Source organism: Spinacia oleracea, chromosome 4 (assembly GCF_020520425.1).
Source record: "Spinacia oleracea cultivar Varoflay chromosome 4, BTI_SOV_V1, whole genome shotgun sequence".
NCBI classification, from domain to species: domain Eukaryota; kingdom Viridiplantae; phylum Streptophyta; class Magnoliopsida; order Caryophyllales; family Amaranthaceae; genus Spinacia; species Spinacia oleracea.
Window position 1 is genome coordinate 91,418,053 of NC_079490.1, and position 27,680 is coordinate 91,445,732.

The 27,680-nt window shown below is 37.1% G+C and overlaps 1 long non-coding RNA gene across 2 annotated transcripts; it reads right to left on the minus strand.

The window, feature by feature from the left end:
- Positions 1-638: 638 nt before the first annotated feature.
- LOC110790533 (uncharacterized) lies at positions 639-27,638 on the minus strand. 2 transcript variants are annotated; one of them, XR_008932497.1, is made up of 7 exons: positions 27,307-27,638; positions 26,573-26,682; positions 26,122-26,190; positions 25,705-25,859; positions 12,391-12,467; positions 11,825-12,018; positions 639-868 (listed from the first exon to the last, which is right to left on the minus strand). It is a non-coding gene; the product is annotated as an uncharacterized lncRNA (long non-coding RNA). The 2 variants fall into 2 exon arrangements; XR_002533821.2 differs by having other exon boundaries at positions 11,825-12,467.
- Positions 27,639-27,680: the final 42 nt, after the last annotated feature.

Genomic DNA, 27,680 nt, shown 5'->3' on the forward strand with positions numbered 1-27,680 from the left:
AACACATGAGATAGACCAAGCTCTAAAAGGAATAGATGTGAATAAGGCACCAGGATTGGATGGATTGAATAGCTTCTTTGTTAAGAAAGCATGGGGGATCCTAAAAGAAGATATGTACACTAGAGGAAAAAACATCAAGTGCGGGCTCATTTTAAGGGGTTTAGTGCGGGCTTTTACATGTGCAGCACATGGCCTGCCCGCACTTGATGTTTTTCAAGTGCTGCCAAAATATTGGCAGCACTTGATGTTTCAAGTGCTGCCAATTTAGAAAATGAGCCCACACTTGACATATTTTGTGTTGCCAATTTTAGAAAATGAGCCCGCACTTGACATATTTTGTGCTGCCAATTTTAGAATATGAGCCCGCACTTGATATATTTGGTGCTGCCAATTTTGAAAATGAGCCCGCACTTGACATATTTGGTGCTGCCAATATTGAAAATGAGCCCGCACTTGACATATTTGGTGCTGCCAAATATGAAAATGAGCCCGCACTTGACATAGAAATGGGCAGCACAAGCATAAAAATGAGCCGCACTTGGCCTATAAATGAGCCGCACTTGATCTAGATTTTATGTATAATCGATTTCCCAGCTACATATTACAATTGGACCACGCCACTAATTAACCTCCATACGTCATATAAAAAGTATTCAATTATATAGATAATTAAATTAAATAGTATATAATTGTAAATATAAAAGTCGATTACATTACAATCATATGAAAAACTAGCTAGCATCCATAATTTAAGATTCAGTACAAGAAAATATCAAAGACAATCACTGGTAATGAAGTTTGTCAACATTTCTCGAACTTCATCTATCTCCTCAAAGGTGAAAGGCCGCTCCCTCAAATTATTGAATACCTTAAAAAGATCGACCATCAAAAAATATATATACACTTTATTATATTATAAATATTGAATCGTACAATAAATTAAGACATAATTTGTTCATAACAAAGAAATAATGAACCGTATAATAATAAAATTGGTTAATTTCGATACCAACTTTAATCTAATGAACTTAAATAAATATTTTAAAATCCTTCCATATTTAATAAACTTAGTTTTATGTTTCAAAGACTCATTCTCACCCATTTTGGTGAAGTTATGTACATTTAAGCCTCGTTAGTTCATTATCGTCACATTTTGACTAAATTGGTTAATTTCGATCCCAACTTTCATCTAATGAACTTATGAGTATTATAAAGTCTTTCCATGTTTAATACACTTAGTTTTATGTTTCAAAGACTCATTCTCACCCATTTTTGTGAAATTATGCACATTTAAACCTCGTTAGTTCATTATCGGTCACATTTTGACTAAAATGGCTAATTTCGGAACCAACTTTCAAATAATGTCTTAAATAAGTATTTTAAAGTCTTTATATGTTTGATACACTTAGTTTTATATTTCAAATACTAATTCTCATCCATTTTGGTGAAGTTATGCACATTTAAGACTCATTAGATCATTATCGGCAACATTTTGACTAAAATGGCTAATTTCGGTCCCAACTTTCAACTAATGAACTTATATGAGTATTCTAAAGTCTTTATATGTTTTATACACTTAGTTTTATATTTCAAATACTAATTCTCACCCATTTTCGTGAAATTATGCACATTTATGACTCATTAGATCATTATCGGCCACATATTGACTAAAATGGCTAATTTCGGTCCCAACTTTCAACTAATGAACTTATATGAGTATTCTGAAGTCTTTACATGTTTAATACTCTTAGTTTTATGTTTCAAAAACTCATTCTCACCCATTTTGGTGAAGTTATGCACATTTAAGCCTCGTTAGTTCATTATCGGTCACATTTTAACTAAATTGGCTAATTTGGGTCCCAACTTTCATCTAATAATTTTAAATGAGTATTTAAAAGTCTTTCCATGTTTAATACACTTAGTTTTATGTTTCAAATACTCACTCTCACCCATTTGGTGAAGTTATGCACATTTAAGCATCGTTAGTTCATTATTGATCACGTTTTCAGTAAAATGGCTAATTTCGGTCCTAACTTTCAACAAATGAACTTAAATGAGTATTTTAAAGGCTTTTCATGTTTAATACACTTATTTTTATGTTAAAAAGACCCATTCTTACCATTTTGGTGAAGTTATGCACATTTAAGCTTCGTTAGTTCATTATTGGTCACGTTTTGACTAAAATGGCTAATTTCGGTCCCAACTTTCATCTAATGAACTTAAATGAGTATTTTAAAGTCTTTCCATGTTTAATACACTTAGTTTTTAGTTTCAAATACTCACTCTCACCCATTTTGGTGAAGTTATGCACATTTAAGACTCATTAGATCATTATCGGCAACATTTTGACTAAAATGGTTAATTTCGGTCCCAACTTCCAACTAATGAACTTAAATGAGTATTCTAAAGTCTTTATATGTTTTATACACTTAGTTTTATATTTCAAATACTAATTCTCACCCATTTTGGTGAAGTTATGCACATTTATGACTCATTAGATCATTATCGGCCACATATTGACTAAAATGGCTAATTTCGGTCCCAACTTTCAACTAATGAACTTATATGAGTATTCTGAAGTCTTTACATGTTTAATACTCTTAGTTTTATGTTTCAAAAACTCATCCTCACCCATTTTGGTGAAGTTATGCACATTTAAGCCTCGTTAGTTCATTATCGGTCACATTTTAACTAAATTGGCTAATTTGGGTCCCAACTTTCATCTAATAATTTTAAATGAGTATTTAAAAGTCTTTCCATGTTTAATACACTTAGTTTTATGTTTCAAATACTCACTCTCACCCATTTGGTGAAGTTATGCACATTTAAGCATCGTTAGTTCATTATCGATCACGTTTTCACTAAAATGGCTAATTTCGGTCCTAACTTTCAACAAATGAACTTAAATGAGTATTTTAAAGGCTTTTCGTGTTTAATACACTTATTTTTATGTTAAAAAGACCCATTCTTACCATTTTGGTGAAGCTATGCACATTTAAGCTTCGTTAGTTCATTATCGGTCACGTTTTGACTAAAATGGCTAATTTCGGTCCCAACTTTCATCTAATGAACTTAAATGAGTATTTTAAAGTCTTTCCATGTATAATACACTTAGTTTTTAGTTTCAAATACTCACTCTCACCCATTTGGTGAATTTATGCACATTTAAGCATCGTTAGTTCATTATCGGTCACGTTTTCACTAAAATGGCTAATTTCGGTCCTAACTTTAAACTAATGAACTTAAATGAGTATTTTAAAGTCTTTCCATATTAAATACACTTAGTTTTATGTTACAAAGACTCATTCTCACCATTTTGATGAAATTTATGCACAATTAAGCTTTGTTAGCTCATTATCGGTCACGTTTTGACGAAAATGGCTAATTTCGGTCCCAACTTTTAACTAATGAGCTTAAATTAGTCTTTTAAAGTCTTTCAATATTTAAAACACTTGGTTTTATGTTTCTAAGACTCATTCTCACCATTTTGGTGAAGTTATGCACATTTAAGCTTCGTTAGTTCATTATCGGTCACGTTTTGACTAAAATGGCTAATTTCGATCACAACTTTCAACTAATGAACTTATATGAGTATTATGAAGTCTTTACATGTTTAATACTCTTAGTTTTATGTTTCAAAAACTCATTCTCACCCATTTTGGTGAAGTTATGCACATTTAAGCCTCGTTAGTTCATTATCGGTCACATTTTAACTAAATTGGCTAATTTGGGTCCCAACTTTCAACTAATGAACTTATATGAGTATTATGAAGTCTTTACATGTTTAATACTCTTAGTTTTATGTTTCAAAAACTCATTCTCACCCATTTTGGTGAAGTTATGCACATTTAAGCCTCGTTAGTTCATTATCGGTCACATTTTAACTAAATTGGCTAATTTGAGTCCCAACTTTCATCTAATAATTTTAAATGAGTATTTAAAAGTCTTTCCATGTTTAATACACTTAGTTTTATGTTTCAAATACTCACTCTCACCCATTTGGTGAAGTTATGCACATTTAAGCATCGTTAGTTCATTATCGATCACGTTTTCACTAAAATGGCTAATTTCGGTCCTAACTTTCAACAAATGAACTTAAATGGTTAATTTCGGTCCCAACTTTTAACTAATGAGCTTAAATTAGTATTTTAAAGTCTTTCAATATTTAAAACACTTGGTTTTATGTTTCTAAGACTCATTCTCACCATTTTGGTGAAGTTATGCACATTTAAGCTTCGTTAGTTCATTATCGGTCACGTTTTGACTAAAATGGGCTAATTTTGATCCCAACTTTCAACTAATGAACTTAAGTAAGTATTTTAAAGTCTTTCTATGTTTAATACACTTAGTTTTATGTTTCAAAGACTCATTCTCACCATTTTCGTGAAATTATGCACATTTAAGCTTCGTTAGTTTATTATCGGTCACGTTTTGACTAAAATGGTTAATTTCGGTCCCAACTTTCAACTAATGAACTTATATGAGTATTCTGAAGTCTTTACATGTTTAATGCTCTTAGTTTTATGTTTCAAAAAATCATTCTCACCCATTTTGGTGAAGTTATGCACATTTAAGCCTCGTTAGTTCATTATCGGTCACATTTTAACTAAATTGGCTAATTTGGGTCCCAACTTTCATCTAATAATTTTAAATGAGTATTTAAAAGTCTTTCCATGTTTAATACACTTAGTTTTATGTTTCAAATACTCACTCTCACCCATTTGGTGAAGTTATGCACATTTAAGCATCGTTAGTTCATTATCGATCACGTTTTCACTAAAATGGCTAATTTCGGTCCTAACTTTCAACAAATGAACTTAAATGAGTATTTTAAAGGCTTTTCGTGTTTAATACACTTATTTTTATGTTAAAAAGACCCATTCTTACCATTTTGGTGAAGTTATGCACATTTAAGCTTCGTTAGTTCATTATCGGTCACGTTTTGACTAAAATGGCTAATTTCGGTCCCAACTTTCATCTAATGAACTTAAATGAGTATTTTAAAGTCTTTCCATGTTTAATACACTTAGTTTTTTGTTTCAAATACTCACTCTCACCCATTTGGTGAATTTATGCACATTTAAGCATCGTTAGTTCATTATCGGTCACGTTTTCACTAAAATGGCTAATTTCGGTCCTAACTTTAAACTAATGAACTTAAATGAGTATTTTAAAGTCTTTCCATATTAAATACACTTAGTTTTATGTTACAAAGACTCATTCTCACCATTTTGATGAAATTTATGCACAATTAAGCTTTGTTAGCTCATTATCGGTCACGTTTTGACGAAAATGGCTAATTTCGGTCCCAACTTTTAACTAATGAGCTTAAATTAGTCTTTTAAAGTCTTTCAATATTTAAAACACTTGGTTTTATGTTTCTAAGACTCATTCTCACCATTTTGGTGAAGTTATGCACATTTAAGCTTCGTTAGTTCATTATCGGTCACGTTTTGACTAAAATGGGCTAATTTTGATCCCAACTTTCAACTAATGAACTTAAATGAGTATTTTAAAGTCTTTCTATGTTTAATACACTTAGTTTTATGTTTCAAAGACTCATTGTCACCATTTTGGTGGAGTTATGCATATTTAAGCTTCGTTAGTTTATTATCGGTCACGTTTTGACTAAAATGGTTAATTTCGGTCCCAACTTTCAACTAATGAACTTATATGAGTATTATGAAGTCTTTACATGTTTAATACTCTTAGTTTTATGTTTCAAAAACTCATTCTCACCCATTTTGGTGAAGTTATGCACATTTAAGACTCGTTAGTTCATTATCGGTCACATTTTAACTAAATTGGCTAATTTGGGTCCCAACTTTCATCTAATAATTTTAAATGAGTATTTAAAAGTCTTTCCATGTTTAATACACTTAGTTTTATGTTCCAAATACTCACTCTCACCCATTTGGTGAAGTTATGCACATTTAAGCATCGTTAGTTCATTATCGATCACGTTTTCACTAAAATGGCTAATTTCGGTCCTAACTTTCAACAAATGAACTTAAATGAGTATTTTAAAGGCTTTTCGTGTTTAATACACTTATTTTTATGTTAAAAAGACCCATTCTTACCATTTTGGTGAAGTTATGCACATTTAAGCTTCGTTAGTTCATTATCGGTCACGTTTTGACTAAAATGGCTAATTTCGGTCCCAACTTTCATCTAATGAACTTAAATGAGTATTTTAAAGTCTTTCCATGTTTAATACACTTAGTTTTTTGTTTCAAATACTCACTCTCACCCATTTGGTGAATTTATGCACATTTAAGCATCGTTAGTTCATTATCGGTCACGTTTTCACTAAAATGGCTAATTTCGGTCCTAACTTTAAACTAATGAACTTAAATGAGTATTTTAAAGTCTTTCCATATTAAATACACTTAGTTTTATGTTACAAAGACTCATTCTCACCATTTTGATGAAATTTATGCACAATTAAGCTTTGTTAGCTCATTATCGGTCACGTTTTGACGAAAATGGCTAATTTCGGTCCCAACTTTTAACTAATGAGCTTAAATTAGTCTTTTAAAGTCTTTCAATATTTAAAACACTTGGTTTTATGTTTCTAAGACTCATTCTCACCATTTTGGTGAAGTTATGCACATTTAAGCTTCGTTAGTTCATTATCGGTCACGTTTTGACTAAAATGGGCTAATTTTGATCCCAACTTTCAACTAATGAACTTAAATGAGTATTTTAAAGTCTTTCTATGTTTAATACACTTAGTTTTATGTTTCAAAGACTCATTGTCACCATTTTGGTGGAGTTATGCACATTTAAGCTTCGTTAGTTTATTATCGGTCACGTTTTGACTAAAATGGTTAATTTCGGTCCCAACTTTCAACTAATGAACTTATATGAGTAATATGAAGTCTTTACATGTTTAATACTCTTAGTTTTATGTTTCAAAAACTCATTCTCACCCATTTTGGTGAAGTTATGCACATTTAAGCCTCGTTAGTTTATTATCGGTCACATTTTAACTAAATTGGCTAATTTGGGTCCCAACTTTCATCTAATAATTTTAAATGAGTATTTAAAAGTCTTTCCATGTTTAATACACTTAGTTTTATGTTTCAAATACTCACTCTCACCCATTTGGTGAAGTTATGCACATTTAAGCATCGTTAGTTCATTATCGATCACGTTTTCACTAAAATGGCTAATTTCGGTCCTAACTTTCAACAAATGAACTTAAATGGTTAATTTCGGTCCCAACTTTTAACTAATGAGCTTAAATTAGTATTTTAAAGTCTTTCAATATTTAAAACACTTGGTTTTATGTTTCTAAGACTCATTCTCACCATTTTGGTGAAGTTATGCACATTTAAGCTTCGTTAGTTCATTATCGGTCACGTTTTGACTAAAATGGGCTAATTTTGATCCCAACTTTCAACTAATGAACTTAAGTAAGTATTTTAAAGTCTTTCTATGTTTAATACACTTAGTTTTATGTTTCAAAGACTCATTCTCACCATTTTCGTGAAATTATGCACATTTAAGCTTCGTTAGTTCATTATCGGTCACGTTTTGACTAAAATGGTTAATTTCGGTCCCAACTTTCAACTAATGAACTTATATGAGTATTCTGAAGTCTTTACATGTTTAATGCTCTTAGTTTTATGTTTCAAAAACTCATTCTCACCCATTTTGGTGAAGTTATGCACATTTAAGCCTCGTTAGTTCATTATCGGTCACATTTTAACTAAATTGGCTAATTTGGGTCCCAACTTTCATCTAATAATTTAAAATGAGTATTTAAAAGTCTTTCCATGTTTAATACACTTAGTTTTATGTTTCAAATACTCACTCTCACCCATTTGGTGAAGTTATGCACATTTAAGCATCGTTAGTTCATTATCGATCACGTTTTCACTAAAATGGCTAATTTCGGTCCTAACTTTCAACAAATGAACTTAAATGAGTATTTTAAATGCTTTTCATGTTTAATACACTTAGTTTTATGTTAAAAAGACCCATTCTCACCATTTTGGTGAAGTTATGCACATTTAAGCTTCGTTAGTTCATTATCGGTCACGTTTTGACTAAAATGGGCTAATTTTGATCCCAACTTTCAACTAATGAACTTAAGTAAGTATTTTAAAGTCTTTCTATGTTTAATACACTTAGTTTTATGTTTCAAAGACTCATTCTCACCATTTTCGTGAAATTATGCACATTTAAGCTTCGTTAGTTCATTATCGGTCACGTTTTGACTAAAATGGTTAATTTCGGTCCCAACTTTCAACTAATGAACTTATATGAGTATTCTGAAGTCTTTACATGTTTAATGCTCTTAGTTTTATGTTTCAAAAACTCATTCTCACCCATTTTGGTGAAGTTATGCACATTTAAGCCTCGTTAGTTCATTATCGGTCACATTTTAACTAAATTGGCTAATTTGGGTCCCAACTTTCATCTAATAATTTAAAATGAGTATTTAAAAGTCTTTCCATGTTTAATACACTTAGTTTTATGTTTCAAATACTCACTCTCACCCATTTGGTGAAGTTATGCACATTTAAGCATCGTTAGTTCATTATCGATCACGTTTTCACTAAAATGGCTAATTTCGGTCCTAACTTTCAACAAATGAACTTAAATGAGTATTTTAAAGGCTTTTCATGTTTAATACACTTAGTTTTATGTTAAAAAGACCCATTCTCACCATTTTGGTGAAGTTATGCACATTTAAGCTTCGTTAGTTCATTATCGGTCACGTTTTGACTAAAATGGCTAATTTCGGTCCCAACTTTCAACTAATGAACTTATATGAGTATTCTAAAGTCTTTATATGTTTTATACACTTAGTTTTATATTTCAAATACTAATTCTCACCCATTTTGGTGAAGTTATGCACATTTATGACTCATTAGATCATTATCGGCCACATATTGACTAAAATAGCTAATTTCGGTCCCAACTTTCAACTAATGAACTTATATGAGTATTCTGAAGTCTTTACATGTTTAATACTCTTAGTTTTATGTTTCAAAAACTCATCCTCACCCATTTTGGTGAAGTTATGCACATTTAAGCCTCGTTAGTTCATTATCGGTCACATTTTAACTAAATTGGCTAATTTGGGTCCCAACTTTTATCTAATAATTTTAAATGAGTATTTAAAAGTCTTTCCATGTTTAATACACTTAGTTTTATGTTTTAAATACTCACTCTCACCCATTTGGTGAAGTTATGCACATTTAAGCATCGTTAGTTCATTATCGATCACGTTTTCACTAAAATGGCTAATTTCGGTCCTAACTTTCAACAAATGAACTTAAATGAGTATTTTAAAGGCTTTTCGTGTTTAATACACTTATTTTTATGTTAAAAAGACCCATTCTTACCATTTTGGTGAAGTTATGCACATTTAAGCTTCGTTAGTTCATTATCGGTCACGTTTTGACTAAAATGGCTAATTTCGGTCCCAACTTTCATCTAATGAACTTAATTGAGTATTTTAAAGTCTTTCCATGTTTAATACACTTAGTTTTATGTTTCAAATACTCACTCTCACCCATTTGGTGAATTTATGCACATTTAAGCATCGTTAGTTCATTATCGGTCACGTTTTCACTAAAATGGCTAATTTCGGTCCTAACTTTAAACTAATGAACTTAAATGAGTATTTTAAAGTCTTTCCATGTTAAACACACTTAGTTTTATGTTACAAAGACTCATTCTCACCATTTTGGTGAAATTTATGCACATTTAAGCTTTGTTAGCTCATTATCGGTCACGTTTTGACTAAAATGGCTAATTTCGGTCCCAACTTTTAACTAATGATCTTAAATTAGTATTTTAAAGTCTTTCAATGTTTAAAACACTTGGTTTTATGTTTCTTAGACTCATTCTCACCATTTTGGTGAAGTTATGCACATTTAAGCTTCGTTAGTTCATTATCGGTCACGTTTTGACTAAAATGGGCTAATTTTGATCCCAACTTTCAACTAATGAACTTAAATGAGTATTTTAAAGTCTTTCTATGTTTAATACACTTAGTTTTATGTTTCAAAGACTCATTGTCACCATATTGGTGGAGTTATGCACATTTAAGCTTCGTTAGTTTATTATGGGTCACGTTTTGACTAAAATGGTTAATTTCGGTCCCAACTTTCAACTAATAAACTTAAATGAGTATTTTTAAGTCCTTCCATGTTTAATACAATTGGTTTTATGTTTCAAAGACTGATTCTCATCATTTTGGTGAAGTTATGCACATTTAAGCTTCGTTAGTTCATTATCGGTCACGTTTTGACCAAAATGGCTAATTTCGGTCCCAACTTTCAACTAATGAACTTAAATGAGTATTTTAAAGTCATTTTATGGTTAATACACTTAGTTTTATGTTTCAAAGACTCATTCTCACCATTTTCGTGAAATTATGCACATTTAAGCTTCGTTAGTTCATTATCGGTCACGTTTTGACTAAAATGGCTAATTTCGGTCCCAACTTTCAACTAATGAACTTATATGAGTATTTAAAGTCTTTCTATGTTTAATACCCTTATTTTTATGTTTCAAAGACTCATTCTCACCATTTTGGTGAAGTTATGCACATTTAAGATTCGTTAGTTCATTATCGGTCACGTTTTGACCAAAATGGCTAATTTCGGTCTCAACTTTCAACTAATGAACTTAAATAAGTATTTTAAAGTCTTTCTATGTTTAATACACTTAGTTTTATGTTTCAAAGACTCATTCTCACCATTTTCGTGAAATTATGCACATTTAAGCTTCGTTAGTTCATTATCGGTCACGTTTTGACTAAAATGGCTAATTTCGGTCCCAACTTTCAACTAATGAACTTAAATGAGTATTTAAAGTCTTTCTATGTTTAATACTCTTATTTTTATGTTTCAAAGACTCATTCTCACCATTTTGGTGAAGTTATGCACATTTAAGATTCGTTAGTTCATTATCGGTCACGTTTTGACTAAAATGGCAAATTTCGGTCCTAACTTTCAACTAATGAACTTAAATGAGTATTTAAAGTCTTTCCATGTTTAATACACTTAGTTTTATGTTTCAAAGACTCATTCTCACCCATTTTGGTAAAGTTATGCACATTTACGTCTCGTTAGTTTATTATCGGTCACATTTTGACTAAAATGGCTTATTTTGGTCCCAACTTTCAACTAATGAACTTCAATAAATATTTTAAACGCTTTACAAGTTTAGTACACTTGGCTTTATGTTTAAAAGATTCATTTTAACCTACTTTGGTCAATTTATGCACATATAAGACTCGTTTGATCATTATAGGTCAAATTTTCACTAAAATGGGTTATTTCGATCCCAACTCTCAACTAATGAACTTAAATGACTATTTGAAACCCTTTACAAGTTTAATACACTTAGATTTATGTTTCAAAGACTCATTCTCAACCACTTTGGTGAAGTTATGCACATTTAAGCTTCGTTAGTTCATTATCGGTCACATTTTGACTAAAATGGTTAATTTCGGTCCCAACTTTCAACTAATGAACTTAAATTAGTATTTTAAAGTCTTTCCATGTTTAATACACTTAGTTTTATGTTTCAAAGACTTATTCTAACCCATTTTGTAATTTTTTCTCGTTTGAACAATTCTATCAAGTTAAGAATTTCCACTCTTTAAGATTTTGTAAAGTAGTTTCACTTACTCACTCTGATGTTTTCTGTTGATAAGATGTAAGCATTCGAGGAAAGACAAGTATCATATTCAAAAACAGAAAAAAAAATAAAATAAGTGAAGACCGGATATAACCAATAAACAATAAGATAAAGTCATAAAACAATCATTGAAATTAAATACAAAGACTACGTGTACCTTGAATAGTAGACCGAAGACACTGAAACTGATGTGCACATTGAAGGGAGGAAGAAAGGAGACATCATTGATATAACTAACATGACATTTTGCTGGCCACCAACCAGAATTTCAAGCATTACGAAACTTCCTGCAGCTTGCTTGTTTTCAGTGTTGCGAGAACAGAAAAATATCCGAGATGTAGGATAAGGATTCTTGTCACAATTTTAAGCACTTTATTTACATGAATATCTATACTTGCATCATTCAAAACATAGCAATGTTGCACATGTTGTTTATAAATAGTTGTTTGTAAATAAACAAGAGAGACATTGCTTGCTTTCCAAGAAGTATTATGAACTCATTGTTTCTCATTTCAGTATGACACAATTTCAGACAACTATCTTTGACGAACAAACTGAAACACCAAGAATAATTATTGCGCTCCAGTATCTACTAGGAAAAGTGTGATGTTTTTATTGACTAGTTGATAATATTGCAGCATGCAGGAATGTATCTAACTCTACACAAATAATCAGACACATCCAACACAAGTTATTCTGTATGCTAATGTTGCAAAAGGATACAAAGCATCAAAAGCTGATCCAAAGAACTCCAATGGTTTGAATGCAGTCATGACCTCCAATTCCACAAGTTATAAGAACTGCATAAAAACAAAAAGACAGTCAACATGAAGGATTTATCCAAATGGGAAGCTCGAACAACAGATTGGAAGTAGCAGATCAGAAGAGGAGCAGATCAGATATCAGTTTCACAACTGATGTTCTCATCTGCTGCTGCTTCTGATCTGCTCGCAACAAATCTGCAGCATCAGATCAGAAGCAGGAGTAGATCAGTTTCACAATTGTTGTTCTGATCTGCTGAACTGTTGATTTGTTTGAGAATGCAATTCTTATCATGAAAAAAAACCTGGTTCGGCAATTACTATCAAGTTGTTAAACGATTAATTAATTCTTCACGGAAGATATAAATAGATGACCCCGGCTGAATGGCTATCATTATATTGTTCTAGACTTGTCACATTCACCAATCACCACCATAAATATCAGTTATCATCATCAAAGAACTGAATAGACGCCATTAAATAATTTACCAGTACAACAATATCAATCGGACGGGCAATGGCTAGTTGGGGAAACACAACAAAAGAAATATCAGTGAAAATAGATGAATAACAACATTAGAACTTCTGTCATTTTGGTTGACAAGATGTCATGTATAAATGTATAATATACACTGTGAGGGGGTCGAAAAAGCACGAGGCTAATGCGTGACCTCGTCCCTCGTGGGCGTGACGTTGTCAGATCAAGTGTAATTGGATTTCCTGTGAGTTTACACCCAATTGACTAGTAATATAGGAGTCGCCATTCAGTTTTTAACGACAATGAAAAAAACTGACAAAACCCGGTTATCGTGACATAAAGGGAGTGCAATTATGTTCGACCACGGCGGCCATAGGTTCCCTTGTGATCCCTGGTGTGGGGATCGCTCAACGTACACCCGCAGGGCAGATATTGAGAGTTCGGGGGACTGTAGCTACCGAGAGGAGTGCTCATCGATAATACTCCAGAGGCAGGTTATCCTTACTAGCTCAGCATAAATAATTGAAGGGACATGCGTTAATTCGATCGTGATTATCTTAACCGAATTGATTTTAGCAATATGCAACACATAATACTAAATCGATCGTGATTATCTTATTTAGATTGATTTAAGGTACCTAGCATGATAATTCAATTGTCCAAGGTATTATCTTATTAGGCGTGATAGATCAATCAAGTTAATAGTTTGACAATTTTATAAAAGGATGATGAAAGCGATTAAATCATATGAGGGACACATTATAACGCACCCTTGAGAGGTGCGTTGTGGTTCTCAGAAAACTAACCACTTGGCTTTGCTATTTCTCCTTTTATTTAACGAATCTCGGGTTTCTAAGCAATGTTCCAGTATTTTGGCTTAATTCTTCAATCTACAAGGGGCAGGACGCGTTCTATTTGACTTTTGGGTCGATTGCGACAGAACGCCGGATCAATTTCGCAGCGTGAGGCTTAGGCTTAAGGCTAGAGTGAATACTCAGGTTATGCAATTGTGTCTTCTTTTCACGTCGGTTTTAGGCTGTATTTATAGGAAAAGGGTGTGTGGAAAGATAGATTTTAAGATACGAATCCAAAAAGAATCCGGAGGTAAAACGGCCCCAGGCATTTTCAGCGCCCAGGGCTGGGCGCCGAAGATTTCGGCGCCCAGATCCAGGCGTTGAAAATGGGATCTGGGCCGAGTTCTTTGTCATATTTGGACTCTTAGAATAAGGAGCTTTTGAGATTTATCCGAGTCTTTTAGTGCGTATTAACTTATGACGGAATGCGTCTGGGCCCGTTACGAACTCTAGGTTCGTTAGGAATTTAATTAATACGTAACTCTTATTTTCGAATTATACCAGGAATGCAAATTCTACCTCTTTTAGGATTTATGTTGGAGTGCAACACCTAATTCTGACAGGTTTCTATCTTTTATGACTTTACCACTTTTAACAACTACCTTTTATGGCGGTTACTATTCTTAACAGGTTTCTGTAAATAGCAGTTTTGACTGAAATGAAAGGGTGATTGAGATTCGTTATTTTATAGGAGATGCGTTGCCAAGTGGAGATTTATGTTCTCATCATCGAACCTTACCTTTTTCGAGAATGGGGTCAAAAGTAGGTGTCTACAGTTAGCCCCCACTTTGACCGAGTCTCGAGATGAGACGATGGTCAAAGTACTAGACGGAGTGCGTCATACAAGCCATGGTGTATGTGACCTGTTTTGCGAGGGTCTCACGAGCCCCCGAGTGATAAAATTTGACTTAAGGGTCATCACTTTGAAGTGTTAACACATTCCTCACGTGTCATTGGAATTTTTTTAACTGATAGTATAGAAACTCCCTCACTTTGTCATTGGAAGTATCTAAAGATGTTTTCGAAATCAAAGCTATAAAGTGTAACTAGGCCTGGCCAAGCCCAATCACGAGGTAAAACATTTTAAAGATTCTCATTTTCAGGGTTAGCTAAACGAGAAAACCCCCTTGTTTTTATAGGACGTAAAGCGAAGGAAAATCCAGCACATCGCTCTTTTTTGGAAAAAACGGGAAACCAATCCTTTGATTTTTGGAAAAGGGAAACCATCCTTTGATTTTTGGAAAAGGGAAACCATCCTTTGATTTTTGGAAAAGGGAAACCATCCTTTGATTTTTGGAAAAGGATAAACCGGGAAAAGTCATCGCGGCAGCGAGTAAGGACCTGCGCGGTTAGTGGCGCAGACCCCGCTCGCTGAAGGAGGGCGAGCCTGTCCGCTAAGGGTGGACGCCCCGTCCGATAGAAATGGACGAATCTGTTTTGATGTTTTGAAAATAAGGACCTACGCGGTTTGTGACGTAGACCCCGCCGGCTGAAGATGGCGAGCCTGTTTTGTTTTTAAAGAATTTATTTTCTTTTCATTTTCGAAAACTGAGGACCTGCGCGGTTAGTGACGCAAACCCCGCCCGCTGAAGGTAGGAGAGCCCTGTCCGCTAAGGGTGGACGCCCCGCCCATTAGAGGTGAGCGAACCTGAATTCGTCTTTTCGATTTTGGGACTCGCGTGGTACGTGCCGCGATCTTGCCCGATTGAGGTCGGCAAGTCCCTATTTAATTTGTTCTTGTGATTTCTTTTGAGAATTTCTTTTTATTCATTCTTGTAAGAGCGAATTCTTTCGAGGGATGCTCGGATTTAGTTGCAACCTGAATGTGGGTTGACAACGTGCTTAGACGGACCATTGTCTTGTGGTCATCATCTTTCATGGTTTTGAGCTAGTATTTACCGCTCAATTTTGCCACTATCTGGGTCCTTGATTAGGGGACTATGTATAAGTATCAACGGCGACCTTTGTCTTGAGGTCATAATCCGGTTTTATCTTTTGAGATTATCCAAACACGGGACTTCGTACAGCGTAATCTGGGAATATTGCTTTTAACTTTGCATACTCTCTTTTGAAATATATATTTTCTTTCGAGCCCCCAAGCACTCATGCTTGACGGTCGGTTCTTGTCAAAGAGGTTCTTTGGGGATACGCATTTTGTAATGTCCTTGATCGTGTTTGGGATCGTGCTCGTAAGTGCGAGCGATCTTTGTAGTGGTATGCTACTTTGCTGAAGTCGTGGAGTGCGACTTCATTTTCCGGGTGACACAGTTTGCTTCATTTTTCAATAATTAATACATCGAGCTTACTTGGCCCGGATTGATCTTTTGACAAATAAACGCTTTTTAATTTGAGAAACCAACGACTTGATTTTTGTTTTTGTGTTTCGAAGAATGACCTTGATTTTTATTTTTTCTATATTGCCTTGAAAAATGTACACATATTTTTTCCTTGAGATGAGTCTAAGTTTCGACAAGTTTTAACATTTGTTTTCACTATTCGGGCTCTAAAGGTGCTTTGGGGTTGATCTTGATTACAGAAGGGCCTCGTGTCTATTAACACGGTTTTAAGTCCTTTCCCGCTCCGTGTTTTGAAGGATCCGGGCCTTGGGCTACATTTCGGGCGCCCCAGGCCAGGCGTTAAAAATTTCGGCGCCCAGCCTTGGGCGCTGGAAGTTCTATTTTGGCAGTTCCCGGATTTTTTTTCGCGTTTCCGAATGGGATTGGGATGTCACTCGATGCTTTCTTGTATATATAGGGGTTAAGTACGTCTTTATTTTTCACTCTCAATCTTCCTCTTTTTTGCGATTGCTTAGCTTTTATTTTTCCCTGCTCTTGCCATGTCGATTCCTCTCTTATCCCTCCAACGAGTTGTTAGGCGCTGGCTAAGAGCCCTTAATCCCACAGAAAAGGCTTTGTTGAAAGGATACCACTTAGAGGCACTCTTAGGCTTACAACAATTTAATATTGATTATAATTTTCTGTATGCGGCCCTGGACTTTTGGGATTCTGCTCACCATGTTTTTGTCTTTCGGGGCAATGAAGTATGCCCTTTGCCAGATGAATTTGCCGCGATCCTTGGTTATCCTACTAATGCTACTCCTGCTACCCTTGGCACTGTTGAAGAGGGTAAAACAACTATAGGGGCTTTCCTAGGACTAGATGCTAACATTCTCGCTGAGATAGTTGTGGGTGATAAGGTTAATTTGGCAAAGCTTGTAAAACATCACTTTAGACCTAGTAAAAATATGACCGAACAGAAATTGAATATTCGAGCACTTGTATTCTGCCTGTTGAACCACTATTTACTGTCGAATAACAATGGCGAGTTCGGTGACATAAGGTTGATCCCCTTGATCAGCCAGATGGAGAGTTGCTATTCCATTATGCCGTTGGTTGTTGCCGAGACCTTACTGAGTGCGGATGAGTTAAAGAAGGATGCCAAGTCTGAAATTTTTAAGGGGAGCCCCCTATTGCTGCAGGTAATCGATCGTTTATTCGCGCAAAGTAATACACATACTTTTTTTTTTCTCTTTCTTTTCTTTTTTCGTTTGCCTCAACAGCCCCCTGCCTGGAGCTGATTTTCAGCGCCCAGAGCTGGGCGTCGGAATTTCTGGCGCCTGGTCCTGGGCGTTGAAAGTGCGCCCCAGGCAGGACTTTCATTTATTATTATTTTTCTGATCGTACCCGTTTTTTGCAGATTTGGCTCATGGAACGACTTAGGCTTTTAGAAGCTCCTGCGGATCCTAAACGTTATCGCCCTATAGCCTTGGGTAACCGAAAGTATTTGCACCAAGGCCAGGACGAGGCCGAGTGGGCCTCCTATTTTACTCATGGCATATGCTCTATTAAGTGGGTGGTACCGTGGTGGGGTTTGACTAATATGACGGGGGGTTCCGAGGCATTAATTTATGTTTCTTTGTTGGGGCTATCTCGCCCTGTTTACATCTTTCCTTACCGAGTCATGCGATAATACGGCCAAAGGCAGACTATCCCGTTTTCCGATACGGTACCACCTAAAGTAGCGGTCTTTTCCGAAGAACGGGTTCAAGCGTGGGCTAAATATTATGGTGGCCTCCCGCGTTGGACCGTGGCTAGAGATGGCTTTGTGGGTCTTTCCGAAAACTACAAGTTGTGGATGAGTTTCGATGATAAGGCTGTGAGAACTAAGGCTCGAAATGAAGAGCCGGCTGATCTTTTGATACCTCGAGGTAGGGCTAAGTATGAGAGCCGTGATACTGCTAATCCTCGCGACCATGGTATTAAGGCTGTAAAAGCTCGTCCTGATCGAAAGCGAAAGGAAGTTCCTCCCCGTTCCAGCTCCAGGCCTAAAAAGGTGCCTAACACGAAGGGGCTTGCCGTTCACAAAAGAAATGCAAGCTCTCGCGGAGATCGTCGCCTGAATAATATATGGGGTAGGAAAGTTCAGCCCCTAGTAGAACCAGTGGCTAATCCAATTGATGTTGATAATCCTTCCCCTACCATTGTTTGTGCCCTTGAGGCTGAGCGGGCTATAGCTGTTCAAACTGAGAATGTTTCTGAGGCCTTGGCATCCTTGGAAGTTAGTGTCAAGGAGCCTGTTCTTATGGAGATTGATATAGGGAGCGCAGAAGCCTGTAGAGGTGGACCCTGCGAACATTGCCCTCTACAAAACTTTGTTTGATGATCCGGAAGAACTCTAGTAGTGTAGTTCTTGTTAGGGTGTAGGTGCCCTTTATTTATTTCAGTTGTGTTTGTTTTTCATTCCTTAGCACTTTTTGTTTTCCTTCTTATTTATTTTTAAATATTAATAAAGGCGTAATTTTATTTTTCTTTTTTCCTTTTGCTTCTCCCCTTTTTCTTTTGTTTGCTCATTTCCAACACTTATGCACATTATATTTTTATTTGATTGGACCGAATCCATAAACAGGATTGCCTACGTATCCTTGTTAAACAACTTTAACATAGAATCAGGTCGCGCGTAGTTCTAGCTAGAATGAATTCTAGGATGCCGAATTTGATAAGTACGTTCTGAGATGGAAACATATTATTCGAAACGGTAGAATAAGTGAAGTTTATTATTATTTTAATCTGTTGCTTTTCCGTAAGCCAAGAATTTGTTTTATTTTTTGAGTACATGTATTTGCACATTGTTTTTTTTTTTGAGTACATGTATTTGCACAAAAATCTTTTCATGTGTTTTTTGGTACGTATATCTGAATACGTGTTGTACCCCCCCCAAGTGTTCGTTATTTTTCCGTGTATGTGCGGATAAAATGACGAGCACTTCTGGGAAAAGTTTGGCAAGCAGAGAGATTCAGCGCCCAGGCTGGGGCGTTAAAGATTTCGGCGCCCAGCTCTGGGCGTTGAAAATGATTCCTGGGGATATTTCTTGGCGCGTTGCTTCACATGTTCTTGCATTTATTTCTTTTTCTTTGTTTCATTTTACTTTTTATTCGTCATAAATCAATTTTGACGCTATTTCGGAAGCTTTTGGGACTGTTAGCGTTAGACGCATTTTCGTTCGGATTAATTTTCTCTATTCGTGACTCAAAACGGCTTTAAAAATGGAGTTAGGGTGCGGAAGATATGAAGATCTTTGCCTAGGCTTTTTGGGTGGGTTGAGGTGCGTGTTGTTAATGGTGGGGATGATGGGTTCATGTTTTATACAAAAAAAAAAAAAATTTGAGCAACATTTGCATTGTTTGGATTTGATTTCTTTTGGTTTCTTTGGGTTGCACGGGTTTTACCTTTATGTCTTGGAAATATGAAGGGGATGGTGTGGTTTCTTTTGTGGATTTTCGGGAATTGGTTTCGATGTCACGATTCAAGACCGAGTGGGCCTTGCTATTGGGCCTACAGTGGGTTGCTTCCTTACATTTTTTTATTTTTATATTTGCAAGTATGATTAGTGCCTATTTAGTGTTAGAATAATATTCTAGGAGAAAATTTACGCCTTTATTAATTTGGAAAGTAAGGAAAACACACTGAAATAAAATTAATCAATATTCTAAGGGTTCTTAGGAACATATCTAGAGCTTTATTCTTTCTATCATCTAAAGAACTACTAGGCATTTTGCTAAAGTGCTCTCTACTGCTCAAGCCTTGGGTTTAGTCTCGTAGAACCTTGGTCCTTCGCCTGTACTCATCTTGAACTCTATTCCCTTTGCGTTGACCCACTAACATGTCTTCACCCATCCGTTCTCGGCCTCTTCTAGTCTTGATGTAGGAGCGATTAACCGAGTTGGATCGAAACTCTCATCTTGTAGGGCTAGGGTAGTCATCACAGTCTCGTCCTCCATAGGCCTCGATTCGTTAAACAATGTCCATAGAGCTTGGTTGTCCAATATTTCAGTTGTTTCAGTTTGGTGAGGTGGGGTGCCTCATCCAAAGTATGACAAGCATGGAAAATTTCAAATCCGGGTTTTAGCAGGCCATCCTGAACGAAGGGTTCAGGGAAGTCGCAGCATGGGTGTTCTTCTCCTTCCCGGACAAACATACCGTTAAGGGTTCTTTGATATGGGGGAAGAAGGGTGGTTTGTTTTGTCTTGGCTGGCTTAAGGCGTAGCCTAGACAAGTGGTCAGCAATATCTTCCTCCGTGGGCTCATAGCCTAGGCCAAAGGGAGTAGATTTGTTGGGTAGGGGATGGAACATGTAGTTCTTCTTCCTTATGCCCAATGGAGTTCCCGGGAAATAGCCTTGAGCTAGCAATATTTTAGGGATGACCCGGGATGCACGCGGATCTAGAAATGCTAAATTATAGTCCTCAATGACTTGGATGGCTTCATCCACTTGAAAACCGTAAAGGTCTTCTGCAGTTTCGGCCGTTCCAACCATAGTACAACTGACGTCGAGAGGAGGGGCGCGTATTTCTAGAATTACCCCGTTACGGTTAAGTTTAACCATTTGGTGCAAGGTAGAAGCCACACCTCCTAAGTCATGGAGCCAAGGGCGTCCTAAGAGGAGGTTGAAAGTGGGCTTGATGTCGATTATTTGAAACTCCGTGGTACGTGCCACGGGCCCGGTTTGTATTGTGAGGTTGATTTTTCCCAACACAGGCCTTCGAGAGTTATCATAAGCTCGTACCCCTTGCGTGGAGGTTTGGAAGTCATCGCTTCCTAGCCCCAAGCAATGGGCGGTTCGCAATGGGCAAACATTTACCGCTGAACCGTTATCTACGAGTGCTAGGGGGATGTTTTGTCCTTTGCATCCAACCACTAGATAGAGGGCCTTGTTGTGGGCGCCTCCTTCTTTAGGTAAGTCTTTGTCAGTAAAAACTATTGCTTTTTCCTCAACATCTCTTGTGACGTGGTTAACCAACGAGTTAGGTGTGATGTCCGTAGGGACTGAGATGAGGTCAAGTGAGCGAATAAGTTTTTCACGATGTTCCTATGAAGTGCACATGAGATCCCAGATGGTAATCTCGGCTTTAGTTCTTTTTAGTTGCTTCAAGAGAGGATTTTCGATGACTTCTGCGACGGTGGTGTGCCATATGTTTTCAGGAGTCTGTCTGACTGGGATGTCGTCCCCGGGAGGTGGGCGAATATCCTGTTGGTATACCCTTCCGGACCGAGTGAGATTGTCAACTTCGGACTCTTGAGGGGTGGTGTCGATGGGGGCATGCCCGGGCCAAGTTTCAGTAAAGAGGTCCTGGCCCGATACTTGAGACAGGTAGACATCCTCAGCGTCATCATCCCACACACCGTACACTTCTCTCTCGATTTGATCCATAGGGACCATGGCGAGTGGTGCTCCTTGAGGCGTAATATACACCGTAGGGTCAAAGTTCTTATTTTCTGGTTGATCGAGAGAGATGTGACAAGAACCGAGTGGGCTCTTGTTGTTGTTGGGTTTGCCAACGTTAGGGAGAGGTATTACTTCATCCTCTATCATATCCTGGATCGTGTTTTTTAGATTCCAGCAGTTTTCAGTATTGTGCCCATTTCCCTGATGGAATTTGCAATAGGTGCCCTCGACCCAATATTATTTTTGAATGAAGGGTCGGGTGTGGGGCCTATGGGTCTTAGCTTTCCTTGATTGGTTAGTCTTTGGAAGGCTTGTACCAGAGTCGACCCGAGTGGGGCAAACTTTCGATCTCGAGTCCACCTTCCAGGGCTCCTTCGGCTTGGGGTTTCTTCTACGGCGTGGACCTCTTGGGCTTGGGGCGTGTGGCCCCTGTTGTAGGTGTTACTTTTGTATGCAGGTTTGCTTTGTATTGTTTTTGCGAGGTCATCCTCGATCTTTATTCCTACATCATAAACCCTTTTGAAGGTATCAAGGCCCAAGTACCTAAGCTGTTGTTTATAAGTTGGGTCTAGGTTGTCAATGAATTTTTGGACCAATTCAGTTTCAGGAGGCCTATTGATTAGTTGGGCCTCTTGGTCTCTCCATCTAGCAAAATAGGTCGTGAAACCTTCATTTTTCTTTTGGAAGAGGACTTCTAACTCGCGCATGGTGACATGAAAATCCATGTTTGACGAGTATTGCTTGACGAAGACATTGACAAAGTCCTCCCAAATGGGGAAGAGCTTAGGGTCCTGGTGGTAGTACATTTGAGTGGCACAGGTTCCAAGGACAAAGGAAAGGCAGGCAAATACATGGACTTGTCCACACCTTTCAAGTTCATGGCATTCACAAAACTCAAGAGATGATCACGGGGATTGTCCGTGGCTTTGAACTTTGGTAAGTCAGATGAATTGAACTTTTCCGGTAGTTTGCCGGGAAAAGGTTTAGGATCGAGGGAGAAATACTTGCTCCCCATGGTTTGCTGCAGAACCATTTTTTCGATCTTCTTCTCGTTATCGAGGTCATTTTTGGCTTGCGCTGCTGCTAAGGATTCGTTTTCCATTTTCAATTGATTCATAAGTTGGGTCATTTGGACCATTTGGTCTCGTAATTCTTCCATGGACGTGTTTGAGGGTGCGAATCGAGGTTGGAGAAGCGGAGATCCTTGAAAGGGGGAATGACGGATGGAGCTTGGAGTTACTAGACCTTGTGTTGGTGATGTAGCTTCGAGACGCACTAACCTTTGATTTTCAGATCGACGCCAAGTGGCAGAACCAGCCCTATGTATAAGACAAGCTAAAGTTTAGGCCCAAAGTTAAGCATTTACTTAGTCTAGACTTCTGACTCTTTCGATTGGTTTTCTATTCTCGCTTTTGTTGGTACACTATTGGCTCTTCTTTTGGTCATTCTTTGGTTTTTCGAAACATTTTCCCGTGTGACATTCAAGGTTATTTTAATTAGCATGCTCGGTTTTGGTGCCGAACATTGCCGTTCTAGGAAGCCTAACAACGACACAAGAAGTTATTTATTTTATAAGTCGTTCTTAGAATCGAGTGCCTTTTTCCATACGTCCTCGTAGCAAATTTTTTACGAATTTTTTATTGCTACGTGTACTTTATGCGCTAGTACCGAGGCTGTTGTGCCTGACCAAAAGGCCAGGCAGCAACTTCAGCGCCCAGCTCTGGGTGTTGAAAATGATTGGCGCCCAGCCAGGGGCGGTGAAAATGCGTCCCTGACTGGTACTCGTATTTTGTTCGCGTATCCTTTTTTCGTATATACGACTTAATTTTGCGTGCTCGCCTAATAACGTCCTTTACGCGTTGTGCAGCGTTGTGGGATCCGTTACAGGCTGTCCTGGGCGTCGCTTATTTTTGTGGCGATCACCCGGGGCTACGGAACACGTATTTTGGTATAACTCTTTGGCCAATTGGTGTTTATAAATGTTTGGGCAATTTTTAGGGTCGTTGGTTCTCTAGTATTATTTGTCACACACAATCACATAATTCGCTACACATAACTAACATTACAACATGAAGCAAAATAATATGTCACGTAGTTTATGATAGGCTTCTATGGGTAATATTTGCGCCGGCTTGGTACCGCTTCTATCGTCGATCCAACACATGCCCCGGTCGAGGTAGTGCATTCACGAGCGAATTTCGTCCCAAGAGGCCAATCACGATGTAAGCCAAGGGGGCATGCACCAATGAGAGGGACCTAATGGGCGAGCGATTGGGTTTGGGACAGGTGTACTACTAGCGAAGGTGCCGAGTGGACAACATTCGAAGCGTATGCACCCCCCGGGTGGCGATGGGTATCCTTATTCCCAACTCCCGAGATGAAACACGCCAAGGGAGCCAAGATTCGTTATGCGGTTCTGTCCGTTCACATTAATATGCTGATTTTCAGGTCGTCCCAACTTGATAGGGAAATAAACGCGGGGTAGGATCGTTTCACCCTTCGGCTATTTTGATTACCTACGAGCACGAGTATTTCATTAACCTCCCCAGTGGATTCGCCGCTGTGAGGGGGTCGAAAAAGCACGAGGCTAATGCGTGACCTCGTCCCTCGTGGGCGTGACGTTGTCAGATCAAGTGTAATTGGATTTCCTGTGAGTTTACACCCAATCGACTAGTAATATAGGAGTCGCCATTCAGTTTTTAACGACAATGAGAAAAACTGACAAAACCCGGTTATCGTGACATAAAGGGAGTGCAATTATGTTCGACCACGACGGCCATAGGTTCCCTTGTGATCCCTGGTGTGGGGATTGCTTAACGTACACCCGCAGGGCAGAGATTGAGAGTTCGGGGGACTGTAGCTACCGAGAGGAGTGCTCATCGATAATACTCCAGAGGCAGGTTATCCTTACTAGCTCAACATAAATAATTGAAGGGACATGCGTTAAACTATTAAGCTATTCTGAATTGATTTTAGCAATATGCAACACATAATACTAAATCGATCGTGATTATCTTATTTAGATTGATTTAAGGTACCTAGCATGATAATTCAATTGTCCAAGGTATTATCTTATTAGGCGTGATAGATCAATCAAGTTAATAGTTTGACAATTTTATAAAAGGGTGATAAAAGCGTTTAAATCATATAAGGGACACATTACAACGCACCCTTGAGAGGTGCGTTGTGGTTCTCAGAAAACTAACCACTTGGCTTTGCTATTTCTCCTTTTATTTAACGAATCTCGGGTTTCTAAGCAATGTTCCAGTATTTAGGCTTAATTCCTCAAGCTACAAGGGGCAGGACGCGTTCTGTTCGACTTTTGGGTCGATTGCGACAGAACACCGGATCAATTTAGCAGCGTGAGGCTTAGGCTTAAGGCTAGAGTCAATACTCAGGTTATGAAATTGTGTCTTCTTTTCACGTCGATTTTAGGCTGTATTTATAGGAAAAGGGTGTGTGGAAAGATAGATTTTAAGATACGAATCCAAAAAGAATCCGGAGGTAAAACGGCCCAAGGCATTTTCAGCGCCCATATCCAGGCGTTGAAAATGGGATCTGGGCCGAGTTCTTTGTCAGATTTGGAATCTTAGAATATGGATCTTTTGAGATTTATCCGAGTCTTTTAGTGCGTATTAACTTATGACGGAATGCGTCTGGGCCCGTTACGAACTCTAGGTTCGTTAGGAATTTAATTAATACGTAACTCTTTTTTTCGAATTATACCAGGAATGCAAATTCTACCTCTTTTAGGATTTATGTTGGAGTGCAACACCTAATTCTGACAGGTTTCTATCTTTTATGACTTTGCCACTTTTAACAACTACCTTTTGTGTCGGTTACTATTCTTAACAGGTTTCTGTAAATAGCAGTTTTGACTGAAATGAAAGGGTGATTGAGATTCGTTATTTTATAGGAGATGCGTTGCCAAGTGGAGATTTATGTTCTCATCATCGAACCTTCCCTTTCGGGAATGGGGACAAAAGTAGGTGTCTACATACACGTAAGGAATTACTTCTTGGTGTGTGTCATTTGTTTAGCTAATCAAACAGCATACTTAAAACTACTTTTTTACCTTTTCGACTGCACAATAATTCTATAATAATTCTGCCAGCATTCATACATAGTCAAGCGCGCAGTGCAAATAAAACAATAACATTGAGTTACAAATATAGCTAATATAGGATAGGAAATGAAATTTTAACTTTTGGGGTTGAGTTACCTCCATTTTCAAGTAAAAATAACACTTTGTAATTGGTTGAGATCCATAATTTCATGATTGTAGCAGTAATTTCAACATCTGATCTCCCGCATACTGCTGCCTGACCTAATTCTCATTAATTATCTTTTGTGTACTGTTTGTGATCTTTGTGTATCCTGCAAAATTCACAAGTTTCTTTTCTCTCAAATCTTTAGCCTGCAAATTGCGTTAAGCTATTATAGCGGTAAATAAACACATTTGATTTCATACCCTGTCAGCAATAATACCCTAATCCTAATATCCATCTAGATAAGAGAAAACTGAAACCACAATTGCATAAGAGTAAATAAAGGAGGTGAACAGGAAATGATGGAGCACAATCAATATCCCTCATATCAAATCTCTAAGAAATCCTCTGAAAGAGTAGGAAGGATATACCTGGTGGTCTGGGTTTGAACTGTCATATTGAACATCTATACGGCTCTGCAGCAGTTACAAGCACTCTTCCTAAAAGCACATGAACCAAAAACCAGAAACTCAGAGATCCTACAAGAATATCTAATGAGCATGTTTAACAAATAACAACCTCAGATGAAGCACATAGGGAACTAATCTACTAACTCAATGAAATGTATATCTAAAACACCTCTGGCATAAAACTAAATGTTAGGTTTGTTATAAACAGTACAAGAAATATAACTGCAAACTCACATAATCAAATGGGATAAAAAAATCATGACTAGTGAAGAGGCTCCGCAAAAAATTCATACAAACATCAACTGAGAAGGGTGTCAAGTAAGCAACAACAAATCAATGGTATGAACGATTCTAATAAATAACAAAAAGGAGAAAATTAACTGGTTAGCTGTTGTAATCTAACATTAATTACCTGAGTAGGAGTCAAATCAAATGATGGTCGAGCATCACTATCTCTTCTTTGAGCACAAACACAGGAAAGCCCTTTACCTAACCAAATTGTTGATCCTGCAACAACCTCAACTGCAAATCATAATCAATAGCTGATGTCAGACAATGCCAAAAAGTACCCAAGTCTAACTATACCCTCACAAACTGAAAACAAAACGCCTTAATTAAATAAACAGATGACTAAACTAACTCATTTTCTAAAACTAATTTAAAATCAACTTTACTTAAAGTTCCAAGCAATGGTACCACATATATCATATCAAGCCCAACGGAATATCTAGCCTACATTTGATACGACAATAATGACAAATTATAGACAACTAAACGTTTTCTTTTAAAATATATATAAAGAAAAAATAATCAGCATTTCTATAGAAGACTATAGGTGGGTGCAGTTGATCAATATTTTTCCTGCTCAAACTTCCTGACAAATTATCAGAAAAAACCATTACAAAAACCAGCAGTTCTTACTTTGCACTCAGTCAAATGTTATGAACATTAAACACTAAAGACTGGAAATCAAACAAAAACTTTGAGGCAGGTATAACACCTTCCACCGGGGCACCAATTCTACACCAGTTGTTCTGATTAATTTCAAATTTTAAAACCTTAATTAAATCCTCTGACAATTTTTAAAACCTAACAAGTTTATAGGAAACAAATAATTAAATAAAAGTTAGGTTTTAAATTACAAACCTATAAGCGACAAGGAGAAGCGACGAGTGTGTGTTGCGGCGGCGGCAAAAAGAGGACGGATTGGGCGATGGGGGAACAGCAGCGGCTACACGGCGGTAGGGGAACAACAGCGGCGACGCGACTAGTCGTCGGTGTATTTGTGAATGATGAATTTCGCGCCTTTGTTAGAAACTAGAGAAGGGAAGGAGCAAAGAACGAGAGAGGGGGAGTAGAGAACCAGAGAGGGGGAGCAGAGAACCAGAGAATAAAAAGAACTTTTAGGGAATTGCAGTAACCAAAGAAGGGGAAGGCGGAGAAGCGCAAAAGGAAATGTTTTGGGGAAACATTTTTAGAAATATTTTGTGTGGCTCGTTTATAAAATGAGCCCGCATTTG